The sequence below is a fragment of the Mus caroli genome, unplaced genomic scaffold, assembly GCF_978045245.1.
Source record: "Mus caroli unplaced genomic scaffold, Mus_caroli_1 scaffold_6, whole genome shotgun sequence".
Classification (NCBI taxonomy): Eukaryota; Metazoa; Chordata; class Mammalia; order Rodentia; family Muridae; genus Mus; species Mus caroli.
Genome location: NW_028227261.1, coordinates 135,354,807 through 135,371,377, shown reverse-complemented (window position 1 = coordinate 135,371,377; position 16,571 = coordinate 135,354,807).

Sequence of the window (16,571 nt, the reverse complement as noted above, 5' to 3'; positions counted from 1 at the left end):
GCACTATACCCCATTTTAAACTTTGGTACCTCCTTTGTGTCAAGTAAATTGCCCATTTCCAGCATTTTCAATAACTGGTACTGGGTCAACGAGCAGTTAGCATGTTAGAAGTGATCCATTCTTATCTCATTGTACAAAGTTCAAGTCCAAGTGGATCAAGGAACTCCACATAAAACCAGAGACACTAAAACTTATAGAGGAAAAAGTATGGAAAAGCCTTGAAGATATAGGCACAGGGGAAAAATTCCTGAGCAGAATATCAATGGCTTGTGCTGTAAGATCGAGATTCAACAAATGGGACCTCATAAAACTGCACATCTTCTCTAAGACAAAAGACACTGTCAATAAGACAAATGGGTCACCAACAGATTGGGAAAGGGTCTTTACCAACCCTAAATCAGATAGGGGACTATTATCCAATATATACAAAGAACTCAAAAAGCTGGATTCCAGAAAATCAAATAACCCCATTAAAAATGGGGTACGGAGCTAAACAAAGAATTCTCAACTGAGGCAAATTGAATGGCTGAGAAGCACCTGAAAAAAATGTTCAACATCCTTAATCATTAGGGAATTGCAAATCAAAACAAACCTGAGATTCCACCTTTCACCAGTCAGAATGGCTGGGATCAAAAATTCAGGTGACAGCAGATACTGGTGAGGATGTGGTGAAAGAGGAACACTCCTCCATTGCTGGTGGGATTGCAAGCTGGTACAACCACGCTGGAAATGAGTCTGGCAGTTCCTCAGAAAATTGGACATAGTTTACTGGAAGATCCACCAATACCTTTCCTGGGCATATACCCAGAATAAGTTCCAACTTGTAATAAGGACACATACTTTACTATGTTCATAGCAGTCTTATATATAATAGCCAGAAGCTGGAAAGAACCCAGATGTCCCTCAACAGAGGAATGGTTACAGAAAATGTGGTACATTTACACAATGGATTACTACTCAGCTATTAAAAACAATAAATTTATGAAATACTTAGGCAAATGGATGGATCCGGAGGATGTCATCCTGAGTGAGGTAACCCAATCACAAAAGAACTCATTATATGCACTCACAGATAATTGGATATTAGCCCAGAAGCTCAGAATACACAAGATACTATTTGCAAAACACATTAAACTGAAGAAGAAGGAAGACCAAAGTGTGAATACTTAGTTCATCCTTGGAATGGGGAACAAAGTACCCATGGAGGGAGTTACAGAGACAAAGTTTGGAACTGACACAGAAGAAAGGACCATCCAGAGACTGCCCCACATGGGATCCATCCCATAAACAGCCACCAAAGCCAGACACTATTGCATATGTTGGCAAGATTTTGCTGACAGAACCCTGATATAGCTGTCTCTTTTGACGCTATGCCAGTGCCTGGCAAATACAGAAGTGGATGCTCACAGTCATCTATTGGATGGAATACAGGACCCCCAATGGAGGAGCTAGAGAAAGTACCCAAGGAGCTGAAGGGGTCTGCAACCCTACAGGAGGAACAACAATATGAACTAATCAATACCCCCAGAGCTCAGAGCTTGTGTCTCTAGATGCATATGTAGCAGAAAATGGCCTAGTTGGCCATCATTGGAAGGAGAGGCCCTTGGGAATGCCAGGGCCAGGAAGCAGGAGTATGTGGGTTGGGGAGCAGGGCACAGGGAGGTAATTTGGGACTTCTAACATAGCATTTGAAATGTAAATGAAGAAAATATCTAATAAAAAAAAAGAGTCCCTGAAAAAAAAAGACAGAAAATTGTCCATTTCATCGAGATTTTCCAGTTTTGTTGAGTATAGGCTTTTGTAGTAGGATCTGATGATTTTTTTAATTTTCTCAGATTCTGTTGTTATGTCTCCCTTTTTGTTTCTGATTTTGTTAATTAGGATAATGTCCCTGTGAGCTCTAGTTAGTCTGGCTAAGTGTTTATTTATCTTGTTGATTTTCTCAAGGAACCAGCTCCTGGTTTGGTTGATTTTTTGTACAATTCTTTTTGTTTCCACTTGGTTGATTTCAGCCCTGAGTTTGATTATTTCTTGATGTCTACTCTTCTTGGGTGAATTTGCTTCCTTTTGTTCTAGACCTTTTAGATGTGCTGTCAAGCTGCTAGTATATGCTCTCTCCAGTTTCTTTTTGGAGGCACTCAGAGCTATGAGTTTTCCTCTTAGGACTGTTTTCATTGTGTCCCATAAGTTTGGGTATGCTGTGACTTCATTTTCATTAAACTCTAAAAAGTCATTAACTTCATTCTTTATTTCTTCCTTGACCAAGTTTGCATTGAGTAGAGTGTTGTTCAGCTTCCACATGTATGTGGGCTTTCTATTGTGTTGTTATTGAAGATCATGCTTAGCACATGGAGATCTGATAAGATGCATGGGGTTATTTCAATAATTTTGTACCTATTGAGGCCTGTTTGGTGACCAATAATATGGTCAATTTTAGAGAAGGTACCATGAGGTGCTGAGAAGAAGGTATATCCTTTTGTTTTAGGACAAAATGTTCTATAGATATCTGTCAAGTTCATTTGTTTCATAACTTCTGCTAGTTTCACTGTGTCTCTGTTTAGTTTCTGTTTCCAGGATCTGTCTATTGTTGAGAGTGGGGTCTTGAAGCCTCCCACTATTGATGTGTATGGTGCAATATGTGCTTTGAGCTTTACTACAGTTTCTTTAATGAATGTGGATGCCATTGCATTTGGAGCATAGATGTTCAGAATTGAGAGTTCATCTTGGTTGATTTTACCTTTGATGAGTATAAAGTGTCTGTCTTAGTCAGGGTTTCTATTCCTGCACAAACATCATGACCAAGAAGCAGTTGGGGAGGAAAGGGTTTATTCAGCTTACATTTCCTCATTGCTGTTCATCATTGAAAGAAGTCAGGACTGGATCTCAAGCAGATCAGAAAGCAGGAGCTGATGCAGAGGCCATGGAAGGATGTTACTTACTGACTTGCTTCCTCTGGCTTGCTCAGCCTGCTCTCTTATAGAACCCAAAACTACCAGCCCAGAGATGGTCCCACCCACAAGGGGCCTTTCCCGCTTGATCACTAATTGAGAAAATGCCTTACAGTTGGATCTCTTGGAGGCATTTCCTCAACTGAAGCTCCTTTCTCTGTGATAACTCCAGCTGTGTCAAGTTCACATAAAACTAGCCAGTACAATTGACCCCTTGTCAACTTGACACACAAACACATCACTAGTAAGCCTCGACCCTTACATTCTTATTCATCCCCAACATCTAAATAACTTTAAACGTCCCACAATCTTCATCTATTCTTAAATTTTCAAACTCTTTAAAATGTCCATCTCTTTTAAAATCCAAAATCTTTTAAAATTCAAAGTCTCTTAACTGTGGGCTCCACTAAAATATTTTCTTCCTTCAAGAGGGAAAAATATCAGGGCACAGTCACAATCAAAATCAAAAATTAAACTCCAACTCTCCAATGTCTGGAATCCAACTCACAATCTTCTGGGCTCCTCCAAGAGTTTGGGTCACTTTTCCAGCCCTGTCCATTGTAGCACAAAGATTTTCCTCTAGGCTCCAGATGCCTGTAGTTCCACTACTGCTGCTGTTCTTGGTGGTCATTCATGGTCCTGGCATCTCCAAAACACTGCATGATGCCTTCAGTCCTGGGCCATCAATTGCAACTGAGGCTGCACCTTCACCAATGGCCTTCCATGGCCTCTCACAGTGCTGAGCCTCAGCTGCTCTGCATGACCCCTTCATGCCTTCAAAACCAGTACCACCTGGGTGACTCTTACACATTACCAAGTCCAGCCACAGCACAAGGTACAACCTTGGCTATCTCTAGAATATAGCCTCTGTGCTCTCAGAAAACACTTTCCAGAAGATGTCACTTCAGCGATGCTGGACTTTTATTAGTCACCACTAATTTCTTAGCTCCAGCTAACCAGCATCAATAGTCCCAGTAATGCAAAAGTTTCACTTTAGTAGTTCTGGTATCTTTTAATCACAGCTGATTCTTCAGCCCCAGCTAATCAGAATCACAAAATCTTCTCAATCAAAATAGCAATGGCCCTGAAAAGAGTCTTTAATTTTCCCTCTGAAATTTCACAAGCCAGACCTCCATATGATGAGACTCTCCCCTCAGTGCCAAGAGTAGCTGTCTCCATGGCACTCTTCACACTTAATTTTCTGAGTCTTGATGAGCAAGGTCGCTCTGCAGCTGATCAACATAGCTCAGACCCTGATAGACCAAAAGAAATGGTGAAATGGAAGGATGTCTTATCTGGTCTGTGGAAAGACCCGGATCCTATTTTAATAAGATCCAGGGGAGCTGTCTGTGTTTTTGCACAGAGTGAAGACAACCCATTTTGGCTGCCAGAACGACTCACCTGCAAGATATTAATCAAGGATGGTGTGGAAGATGCTGACCTCCCGAGGACTGCTCCTGATTCTGACAATGCTGAACTTGTCTCAGGTTCCTAGTATGATGGGCAAACAGAGATGGGCCATGCTCCCGGCTCTCCACATCCATATTCTGTACTGTTCTCAACATTATCTTCCAACCTCCTTCACAACTTCTGACAGAGCTCTTAACAAATGGATCTTCAGGCCGAAAGTTGCAAAGTCCTCCCACAGTCCTCCCCAAAACATGATCAGGTTGTCACAGGAGTACCCCACTATGCTGGTACCAATTTGTCTTAGTCAGGGTTTCTATACCTGCACAAACATCATGACCAAGAAGCAGTTGGGGAGGAAAGGGTTTATTCAGCTTACATTTCCACATTGCTGTTCATCACTGAAAGAAGTCAGGACTGGAACTCAAGCAGATCAGAAAGCAGGAGCTGATGAAGAGGCCATGGAGGGATGTTACTTACTGGCTTGCTTCTGCTGGCTTACTCAGCCTGCTCTCTTATAGAACCCAAGACTACCAGCCCAGAGATGGCCCCACCCACAAGGGGCCTTTTCCCCTTGATCTCTAATTGAGAAAATGCCTTACAGCTGGATCTTGTGGAGGCATTTCCTCAACTGAAGCTCTTTCTCTGTGATAACTCCAGCTGTGTCAAGTTGACACAGTGTCCTTCCTTGTCTTTTTTCATAACTTTAGGTTGATAGTCGATTTTATTTGATATTAGAGTGGCTACTCCAGTTTGTTTCTTGGGACCATTTGCTTGGAAAATTGTTTCTACCCTTTACTTGGAGGTAGTGTCTGTGTTTTCCCCTAGGTGTGTTTCCTAAATGCAGCAAAATATTGGGTTGTGATTATGTAACCAGTCTGTTAATGTACGTCTTTTTATTGGAGAATTGAGTCTATTGATATTAAGAGATATTAAGAAAAAGTAATTGTTGCTTCCTGTTATTTATGTTGTTAGAGTTGGGATTCTGTTCATGTGGCTATCTTCTTTTAGGTTCATTGAAAGATTACTTTCTTGCTTTTTCTAGGGTATAGTTTCCCTCCTTGTGTTGGAATTCTCCCTTTATTATCCTTTGAAGGGCTGGATTTATGGAAAGACTTTGTGTAAATTTGGTTTTGTCATGGAATACTTTGGTTTATCCATCTATGGTAGTTGAGAGTTTTTCTGGGTATAGTAACCTGAGCAGACATTTGTGTTCTCATAGGGGTCTGTATGACATGGGCCCAGTATCCTCTGGCTTTCATAGTCTATGGTAAGAAGTCTGGTGTAATTCTGATAGGTCTGTTCTTATATGTTACTTGAACTTTTTCCCTTACTGTTTTTAATATTCTATCTTTGCTTACTGCATTTGTTGTTCTGATTATTATGTGTCAGGAGGAATTTTTTTCTGGTCCAGTCTATTTGGAGTTCTGTAGGCTTCTTGTATGTTCATGGGCATCTTTTCTTTAGGTTGGGGAAGTTTTCTTTTATAATTTTGTTGAAGACATTTACTGGCCCTTTAAGTTGATAATCTTCATTCTCATATATACCTATGATCCTTAGATTTGGACTTCTCAATCTGTCCTGGATTTCCTGGATGTTTTGAGTTAGAAGCTTTTTGTATTTTGCATTTACTTTAATTGTTGTGTCCATGTTTTCTATGGAATCTTCTCACCTGTGATTCTCTCTTCTGTCTCTTGTATTCTGTTGGTGATGCTTGCATATATGGCTCCTGATTTCTTTCCTGGGTGTTTTTTATCTCCAGGGTTGTCTCCGTTTGTGATTTCTTCCTTGATTCTACTTCCATTTTAAAATTCTGGATGGTTTTGTTCAATTTCTTCACCTGTTGGTTTTGTTTTCCTGTAATTCTTTTTTTTTAATAGGCATTTTCTTCATTTATATTTCAAATGCTATCCCAAAAGTACCCCAGACCCTCTCCCCCCCACTCCCATACCCACCCACACCCAATTCATTCTATAAAGCCACAATTACTCTGATACCTAAACCAAAGAAACACCCAACAATGATAGAGAATTTCAGACCAATTTCCTTTATGAATATCAATGTAAAAATACTCAATAAAATTCTCACTAACCAAATTCAAGAACACATCAAAACAATCATCCATCCTGACCAAGTACGTTTCATTCCAGGGATGTAAGGATGCTTTAATATATGGAAATCCATCAACATAATCCACTATATAAACAAACTCAAAGACAAAAACCACATGATTATCTCATTAGACATGGAGAAAGAATTTGACAAAATCCAACACCCATTCATGATAAAAGTCTTGGATAGATCAGGAATCCGAGGCCCATTCCTAAACATGATAAAAGCAATCTACAGCAAACCAGTAGCCAACATCAAAGTAAATGGGGAGAAGATGGAAGCAATCCCACTAAAATCAGGGACTAGACAAGGCTGCCCACTTTCTCCCTACCTATTCAATAGAGTACTTGAAGTCCTAGCCAGAGCAATTCGACAACAAAAGGAGATCAAAGGGATACTAATTGGAAAGGAAGAAATCAAAATATCACGTTTTGCAGATGATATAAAAGTATATATAAGTGACCCTAAAAATTCCACCAGAGAACTCCTAAACTTGATAAACAGCTTCAGTGAAGTAGCTGGATATAAACTTAACTCAAACAAGTCAATGGCCTTTCTCTACACAAAGGATAAACAGGCTGTGAAAGAAATTAGGGAAACAACATCCTTCACAAACATCACAAATAATATAAAATCCTTGGTGTGACGGTGACTAAGGAAGTTTAAGATCTGTATGATAAGAACTTCAAGTCTCTCACAGAAGTGGACAGCTTCTGGGGCAGGTGGGAGCCACAGAGCTTCTGAGGCAGTACCCTTTTCAGGCTCCAGACATCCGACCACCTTCCAGTCTACTGCAGCACCGAGGTTCCTGGCCCAGGGAGTCTCCTTATACCTGCAAGGACCCACACAGGATCCCCTATGGGATCCTAAGACCTCTGGTGAGTGGAACACAGCATCTGCTCCAATCCAATCGCACAGGACCTGAGACTGCATTAACTAGGGAAGCAGATAACCCGGGCTGATTAGGGGCACAAGTACCTTCTGGTCCACTCCAACACCGGGATTCCTTGTGCACTGAGTTTCTGGACACCCCCAAGGACCTCACAGGACACTCCACAGAATCTTAAGACGTCTGCTGAGTGGAACACAACTTCTGCCAGGAGGCAGATTCCAACGCCAGATATTTGGGCACCTTCCCTGCAAGAGGAGAGCTTGCCTGCAGAGAGTACTCTGACCACTGAAACTACGGATAGAGCTAGTCTTCCAGGTCTGCTGATAGAGGCTAACATAATCACCTGAGGAACAAGTTCTAACCAGAGACAACTATAACAACTAACTCCAGAGATTACCAGATGGCGAAAGGCAAACATAAGAATCCTACTAACAGAAATCAAGACCACTCACCATCATCAGAAGGCAGCACTCCCACCCAACCTAGTCCTGGGCACCCAACACAACCGAAAAGCTAGACCCGGATTTAAAAGCATATCTCATGATGATGGTAGAGGACATCAAGAAGGACTTTAATAACTCACTTGAAGAAATACAGGAGAATACTGCTAAAGAGTAACAAGTCCTTAAAGAAAAACAGAAAAACACAACCAAACAGGTAGAAGTCCTTAAAGAAAATCAGGAAAACACATCCAAACAGGTGATGGAAATGAACAAAACCATACTAGACTTAAAAAGGGAAGTAGACACAATAAAGAAAACCCAAAGTGAGGCAACGCTGGAGATAGAAACCATAGAAAAGAAATCTGGAAACATAGATGCAAGCATCAGCAACAGAATACAAGAGATGGAAGAGAGAATTTGAGGTGCAGAAGATTCCATAAAGAACATCGTCACAACAATCAAAGAAAATACAAAACGCAAAACTCAAAACATCCAGGAAATTCAGGACACAATGAGAAGACCAAACCAACGGATAATAGTAGTAGATGAGAATGAAGATTTTCAACTTAAAGGGCCAGTAAATATCTTCAACAAAATTATAGAAGAAAACTTCCCAAACCTAAAGAAAGAGATGCCCATGAACATACAAGAACCCTACAGAACTCCAAATAGACTTGACAAGAAAAAAAATTCCTCCCAACACATAATAATCAGAACAACAAATGCACTAAGTAAAGATAGAATATTAAAAGCAGTAAGGGAGAAAGTTCAAGTAACATATAAAGGCAGGCCTATCAGAATTACACCAGACTTTTCACCAGAGACTATGAAAGCCAAAAGAACCTGGACAGATGTTATATAGACACTAAGAGAATACAAATGCCAGCCCAGGCTACTATACCCAGCCAAATTGTCAATTACCATAGATGGAGAAACCAAAGTATTCCATGACAAAACCAAATTCACACATTATCTTTCCATGAATCAAGCACTTCAAAGGATAATAACAGAAAAAAAACCAATACAAGGACAGAAATCACGCCCTAGAAAAAGCAAGAAAGTAATCCCTCAACAAACCCAAAAGAAGACAGCAACAAGAACAGAATGCCAACTCTAACAACAAAAATAAAAGGAAGCAACAATTACTTTTCCTTAATATTTCTTAATATCACTGGACTCAATTCCCCCCAAAAAAGACATAAACTAACAGACTGCCTACACAAACATGACCCAACATTCTGCTGCTTACAGGAAACCCATCTCAGGGAAAAATACAGACACTGCCTCAGAGTTAAAGGCTAGAAAACAAATTTCCAAGCAAATGGTCTGAAGAAACAAGCTGGAGTAGCCATTTTAATATCGAATAAAATCCACTTCCAACCCAAATTTATCAAAAAAGACAAGGAGGGACACTTCATACTCATCAAAGGTAAAATCCTCCAAGAGGAACTCTCAATTCTGAATATCTATGGTCCAAATGCAAGGGCAGCCACATTCATTAAAACCACTTTAGTAAACCTCAAAGCACACATTGCACCTCACACAATAATAGTGGGAGACTTCAACACACCACTTGCATCAATGGACAGATCGTGGAAACAGAAAATAAACAGGGACACAGTGAAACTAACAGAAGTTATGAAACAAATGGACTTAACAGATATCTACAGAACATTTTATCCTAAAACAAAAGGATATACCTTCTTCTCAGCAACTCAGGGGACCTTCTTCAAAATTGACTATATAATCGGTCACAAAACAGGCCTCAACAGATACAAAAATATTGAAATTGTCCCAAACATCCTATCAGACCACCATGGACTAAGGCTGATCTTCAATAACAACATAAATAATGGAAAGCCAAAATTCATGTGGAAACTGAACAACACTCTTCTCAATGATACCTTGGTCAAGGAAGAAATAAAGAAAGAAATTAAAGACTTTTTAGAGCTTAATGAAAATGAAGCCACAACATACCCAAACCTATGGGACACAATGAAAGCATTTCTAAGAGGGAAACTCATAGCTCTGAGTGCCTCCAAAAAGAAACTGGAGAGAGCACACACTAGCAGCTTGACAACACATCTAAAAGCTCTAGAAAAAAAAGGAAGAAAATTCACCCAAGAGGAGTAGACATCAGGAAATAATCAAACCAAGGGGTTAAATCAACCAAGTGGAAACAGGAAGAACTATTCAAAGAATTAACCAAAGGAGGAGGAGGTTCTTCGAGAAAATCAACAAGATAGATAAACCCTTAGCTAGACTCACTACAGGGCTCAGGGACAACATCCTAATTAGCAAAATCAGAAATGTAAAGGGAGACATAACAACAGATCCTGAAGAAATCCAAACATTATCAGATCCTCCTATAAAAGGCTATACTCAAGAAAACTGGAAAACCTGAACGAAATGGAAAAATTTCTAGACAGATACCAGTTACCAAAGTTAAATCAGGATCAAGTTAACTAGCTAAACAGTCCCATATCCCCTAAAGAAATAGAAGCATTCATTAATAGTCTCCCACCCAAAAATAGCCCAGGACCAGATGGGTTTAATGCAGAGTTCTACCAGACCTTCAAAGATGATCTAATTCCAGTTCTACACAAACTATTCCACAAAATATCAGTAGAGGAAACTCTACCCAACTCATTCTATGAAGCCAAAATTATTCTGATACCTAAACCACAGAAAGATCCAACAAAGATATAGAACTTCAGACCAATTTCCCTTATGAATATAGATGCAAAAATACTCAATAAAATTCTCGCTAACCAAATCCAGGAGCACATTAAAGCAATCATCCATCCTGACCAAGTAGGTTTTATTCCAGGGATGCAGGGATGGTTTAATATATGGAAATCCATCAACGTAATCCAGTATATAAACAAACTCAAAGACAAAAACCACATGATCATCTCGTTAGATGCAGAAAAAGCATTCGACAAGATCCAACACCCATTCATCATAAAAAGTCTTAGAAAGATCAGGAATTCATGGCCCATACCTAAACATGATAAAAGCAATCTACAGCAAACCAGTAGCCAACATCAAAGTAAATGGTGAGAAGCTTAAAGCAATCCCACTAAAATCAGGGACTAGACAAGGCTGCCCACTTTCTCCCTACCTCTTCAACATAGTACTTGAAGTCCTAGCCAGAGCAATTCAACAACAAAAGGAGATCAAGGGGATACAAATTGGAAAAGATGAAGTCAAAATATCACTTTTTGCAAATGATATGATAGTATATATAAGTGACGCTAAAAATTCCACCAGAGAAGTCCTAAACCTGATAAACAGCTTCGATGAAGTAGCTGGATATAAAATTAACTCAAATAAGTCAATGGCCTTTCTCTACACAAAGAATAAACAGAATGAGAAAGAAATTAGGGAAACAACACCCTTCTCAATAGTCACAAATAATATAAAATATCTTGGCGTGACTCTAACTAAGGAAGTGAAAGATTTGTATGATGAAAACTTCAAGTCTCTGAAGAAAGAAATTAAAGAAGATCTCAGAAGAAGAAATTAAAGAAGATCCCATGCTCATGGATTGGCAGGATCAACATTGTAAAAATGGCTATCTTGCCAAAAGCAATCTACAGGTTCAATGCAATCCCCATCAAAATTCCAACTCAATTCTTCTACCAATTAGAAAGAGCAATCTCCAAATTCATCTGGAATAACAAAAAACCTAGGATAGCAAAAACTCTTCTCAAGGATAAAAGTACCTCTGTTGGAATCACCATGCCTGACCTAAAGCTTTACTACAGAGTAATTGTGATAAAAACTGCATAGTAGTGGTATAGTGGCAGACAAGAAGACCAATGGAATAGAATTGAAGACCCATAAATGAACCCACACACCTATGTTCACTTGATCTTCCACAAGGGAGCTAAAACCATCCAGTGGAAGAAAGACAGCATTTTCAATAAATGGCACAACTGGTTGTTATCATGTAGAAGAATGCGAATTGATCCATTCCTATCTCCTTGTACTAAGGTCAAATCTAAGTGGATCAAGGCACTTCACATAAAACCAGAGACACTGAAACTTATAGAGGAGAAAGTGGGGAAAAGCCTCGAAGATATGGGCACAGGGGAAAAATTCCTGAATAGAACAGCAATGGCTTGTTCTGTAAGATCGAGGATTGACAAATGAGACCTCATGAAACTGCAAAGCTTCTGCAAGGCAAAAGACACCGTCAATAAGACAAAAAGGCCACCAATAGATTGGGAAAGGATCTTTATCTATCTTATATCAGGTAGGGGACTAATATCCAATATATATAAATAACTCAAGAGGGTGGACTCCAGAAAATCAAATAACCCCATTAAAAAATGGGGCTCAGAGCTAAACAAATTCTCACCTGAGAAATACCGAATGGCTGAGAAACACCTGAAAAAATGTTCAACATCCTTAATCATCAGAGAAATGCAAATCAAAACAACCCTGAGATTCCACCTCACACCAGTCAGAATGGCTAAGATCAAAAATTCAGGTGACAGCAGATGCTGGCGAGAATGTGGAGAAAGAGGAACACTCCTCCATTGTTGGTGGGATTGCAAGCTTGTACAACCACTCTGGAAATCAGTCTGGAGGTTCCTCAGAAAATTGGACATAGTACTACCAGAAGATCCCGAAATACCTCTCCTGGGCATATATCCAGAAGATGTCCCAACCGGTAAGTAAGAAGGACACATGCTCCATTATGTTCATAGCAGCCTTATTTATAATAGCCAGAAGCTGGAAAGAACCCAGATGCCCCTCAACAGAGGAATGGATACAGAAAATGTGGTACATTTACACAATGGAGTACTACTCAGCTATTAAAAAGAATGAATTTATGAAATTCCTAGCCAAATGGATGGACCTGGAGGGCATCATCTTGAGTGAGGTAACACAATCACAAAGGAACTCACACAATATGTATTCACTAATAAGTGGATATTAGCCCCAAACTTAGGATACTCAAGATAAAAGATACAATTTGCTAAACGCATGAAACTGAAGAAGAATGAAGACCAATTGGGAACAAAACACTCATGGAAGCAGTTACAGAGACAAAGTTTGGAGCTGTGATGAAAGGATGGACCATCTAGAGACTGCCATATTCAGTGATCCATCCCATAATCAGCTTCCAAACGCTGACACCATTGCATACACTAGCAAGCTTTTGCTGAAAGGACCCAGATATAGCTCTCCCTTGTGAAACTATGCCGGGGCCTAACAAACACAGAAGTGGATGCTCACTGTCAGCGATTGGATGGATCACGGGGCTCCCAATGGAGAGGCTGGAGAAAGTACCCAAGGAGCTGGGGGGATCTGCAGCCCTATAGTTGGAACAGCATGATGAACTGACCAGTACCCCAGAGCTCTTGTCTGTAGCTGCATATGTATCAAAAGATGGCCTAGTCGGCCATCGCTGGAAAGAGAGGCCCATTGGATTTGCAAACTTTGTATGCCCCAATGCAGGGGAATGCCAGGGCCAAAAGAATGGGAATGGGTGGGTAGGGAAGTGGGGTGGGGGGCGTATGGGGGACTTTTGGGATAGCATTGGAAATGTAATTGAGGAAAATACGTAATAAAAGAATATTTAAAAAAAAGATTTTATTATATACACAACTTACATGTACATTCAATTTTGCTACTTAACATTCATTTTATTCTAATAAATCATCAACATCACGAATTAGTAGTAAAATAATTTAGCTTTTGTTTGTTGAAGGAGAGGGAGAAGTTCCAGCTCATCTGCTGGGATTCATTTTTGTTCTTTAGTTGGCAGAAGAGCTTTGGTTTGAATTTCAGCTTGTGTTTTATTATGAAAGAAGATCAATTTTTAAAATTTAAAATAGATTCTTTTGCAATACAATATATCCTGATTATAGTTTCCTCTACCTTCTACTCTTTCCATCTCCTCCCTACCTCTCCTCTTCTTAGTTTTAGATTCATTTCTTTTCTGCCTGTCATTATAAAAGAACAGGTTTGTAAGAGATAACATCCAAGCATGTAAAAATAAAATATTATAGGATGATGGAAAAACTTCCATATTGAAGTAGGACATGGTAATCCAATAGGAGGAAGACTTCCAAGAGTAGGCAAAATAGTCAGAGACATGCTCATTCTCATAGTCAGGAGTTCCATAAAAATACTAAGCCAATAGCTATAATATACATTCAGAGGATCTACTGTTGACACACTTATGCCCAATGCTTGTTGTGTCAGTGTCTGTGAGCTCATAATGTATTGTGTCTTTCTTTGTTGATTCAGAAGAGAATCAAAAGGACATACTTTAAAAATCTGTACTCCACCAAATTGGAAAATCTAAAATAAATAATTAATTTTCTGGATAGGTACCACCTAGCCAAAGTTAAATAAAGATTAAATAAACAATTTAAATAGATCTATAATCCCCTCGTGAAATGGGAGCAGGCAATAAATGTCTTGCAAACAAGCAACAACAACAGAAAATCTCCTGGGTCAGATGGTTGTAGTAGAGAATTTTATCAGAATTTCAAATAAGAGTTAACATCAAAACTCCTGAAATTATTGGACAAAATAGAAACAGAAGGAGCATTGCCCAATTTATTTTATGAGGCCAAACTATATAAAGTCTCAACAAAGAAAAAATTACAAACCAACTTTCCTTAAGAACATAGATGCAAAAATACTCAATGAAATATTTACAAACCAAATCCAAAAACACGTTAAAAATGATCATCACCAAGATCTAGCAGGCTTCATTCTGGACACACAGCAGTGGTTCAATATATACAAATCAGTAAAAGTAATCTTCAGTCCTCTGTGCACCTTCCCTGCCAGAGGAAAGCTTGCCTCCAGGGAGTGCTCTGACCCTGGGACTCAGGTGAGATAGGCATTTTCTCTCCAGTATTTCTCTAACGTGGGTCCACTCAGGAGTACACAGGCTGCAGAAGCAGCTAACAGCTGGGACAGGGTCCTATGGGCCTACATCTGCAGCAAGGAGGTGGGGCTGATCTGCAGCCCTCTGTGTATTGGTTTTCCAGGAGAGAGCTGGTCTCCCAGAAATGCTGATTAAGGCTTACAGAATCACAGGAGGAAAAAGCTCCTGCCAGAAACAGCAAGAACATCTAACACCAGAGACCACCACTTGGCTGAAGGCAAACATAAGAATATGAGCAGCAGAAACCAAGACTACTTGGCATAATCAGAATCTAGTACTCCCTTCATGGCAAGTCCTGGATAACCCAGCACACTGGAAGAGCAAGATTTAGATTTAAAATCATATCTCATGATGCTGGTAGAGGATATTAAGAAAGACATTAATAATTCCCTTAATTATTATTAATAAATACAGAGAACACAGCTAAACAGGTAGAACCCCTTAAAGAGGAAACAGAAAAATCCCTTAAGCAATTACAGGAGACTTGAAGTTCTTTTTTTTTTTTTAATATTATTTTTATTACGTATTTTCCTCAATTACATTTCCAATGCTATCCCAAAAGTCCCCGATACCCTCCCCCCTACTTCCCTACCCACCCATTCCCATTTTTTGGCCCTGGCGTTCCCCTGTACTGGGGCATATAAAGTTTGCATGTCCAATGGGCCTCTCTTTCTAGTGATGGCTGACTAGACCATCTTTTGATACATATGCAGCTAGAGTCAAGAGCTCCGGGATACTGGTTAGTTCATAATGTTGTTGCACCTACAGGGTTGCAGATTTCTTTAGCTCCTTGGATACTTTCTCTAGCTCCTCCATTGGGGACCCTGTGATCCATCCAAGAGCTGACTGTGAGCATCCACTTCTGTGTTTGCTAGGCCCCGGCATACTCTCAAAAGGGACAGCTATATCAGGATCCTTTCAGCAAATGCTTGTGTCCTTCTTACTTACCGGTTGGGACATCTTCTGGATATATGCCCAGGAGAGGTATTGTTGGATCCTCCGGTAGTACTATGTCCAATTTTCTAAGGAACCGCCAGGGGCAGGTATCAGCATAGTGAGGCTTCATTTACTTCCTGCTTTTTTGGGGAACAGTGACCTATATCTCCTGTGAAATATCCTCCTGCAATTTCACCTCCTCTAAATAACTGACTTTGAGGCTGGTAGTTTCTAATCAGTAAATCATGATTTCCGACTGCAGTTCCATTATCAACAGCAGTGCTGATGGGATGTTTAATCCTCATGACAATCCTGACAAGTAAGAACTACAATTGCTTTCCTTTCCTCCCAAGCATACCAACACGCAGGTAGTTTAGGCCACTTGCAAAAATACCAGCAAACTATGTGAATATAACAGAAATAAAAGAATGAAACAAAGAGAGATCCTCAAGTAACTGGATGGGACATATTTGTAAAAGTTAATTGTCCAAATCAGAGAAAAAAAATGACTAATACCAGTAAGAATAAAAATTTAATGGGGTATAGAGAAAAAGCTGGTATCTAAACTCAAAATGGGCTCTCAGAGCCAACCAGAAAAGTAAGTTAGGTGCATAAAGGCGACCATTATAAAATGTAGGATGTTAGCGTGTTTTCTAGGAGCATCTGTCCTGGAAAAGTGAGGCTAGATTATAGGCATATCACTAGAAGCTTTCACGTCCTTGAGCTGATCTACTCTCATCCTGAGTTTTCCTGTGGATTAACAAAATAAATTCAGCCACTTACAGTCAGTTTGAAATCAATGTTGCCTAAATGTTTCAATGTAAATCACAGTCTTTGATCCATCATTAATCCTTAAGACAATATTTAACACGAAAATACTTGATATTTTTGTTTAGTTCACATATAAATGAGAG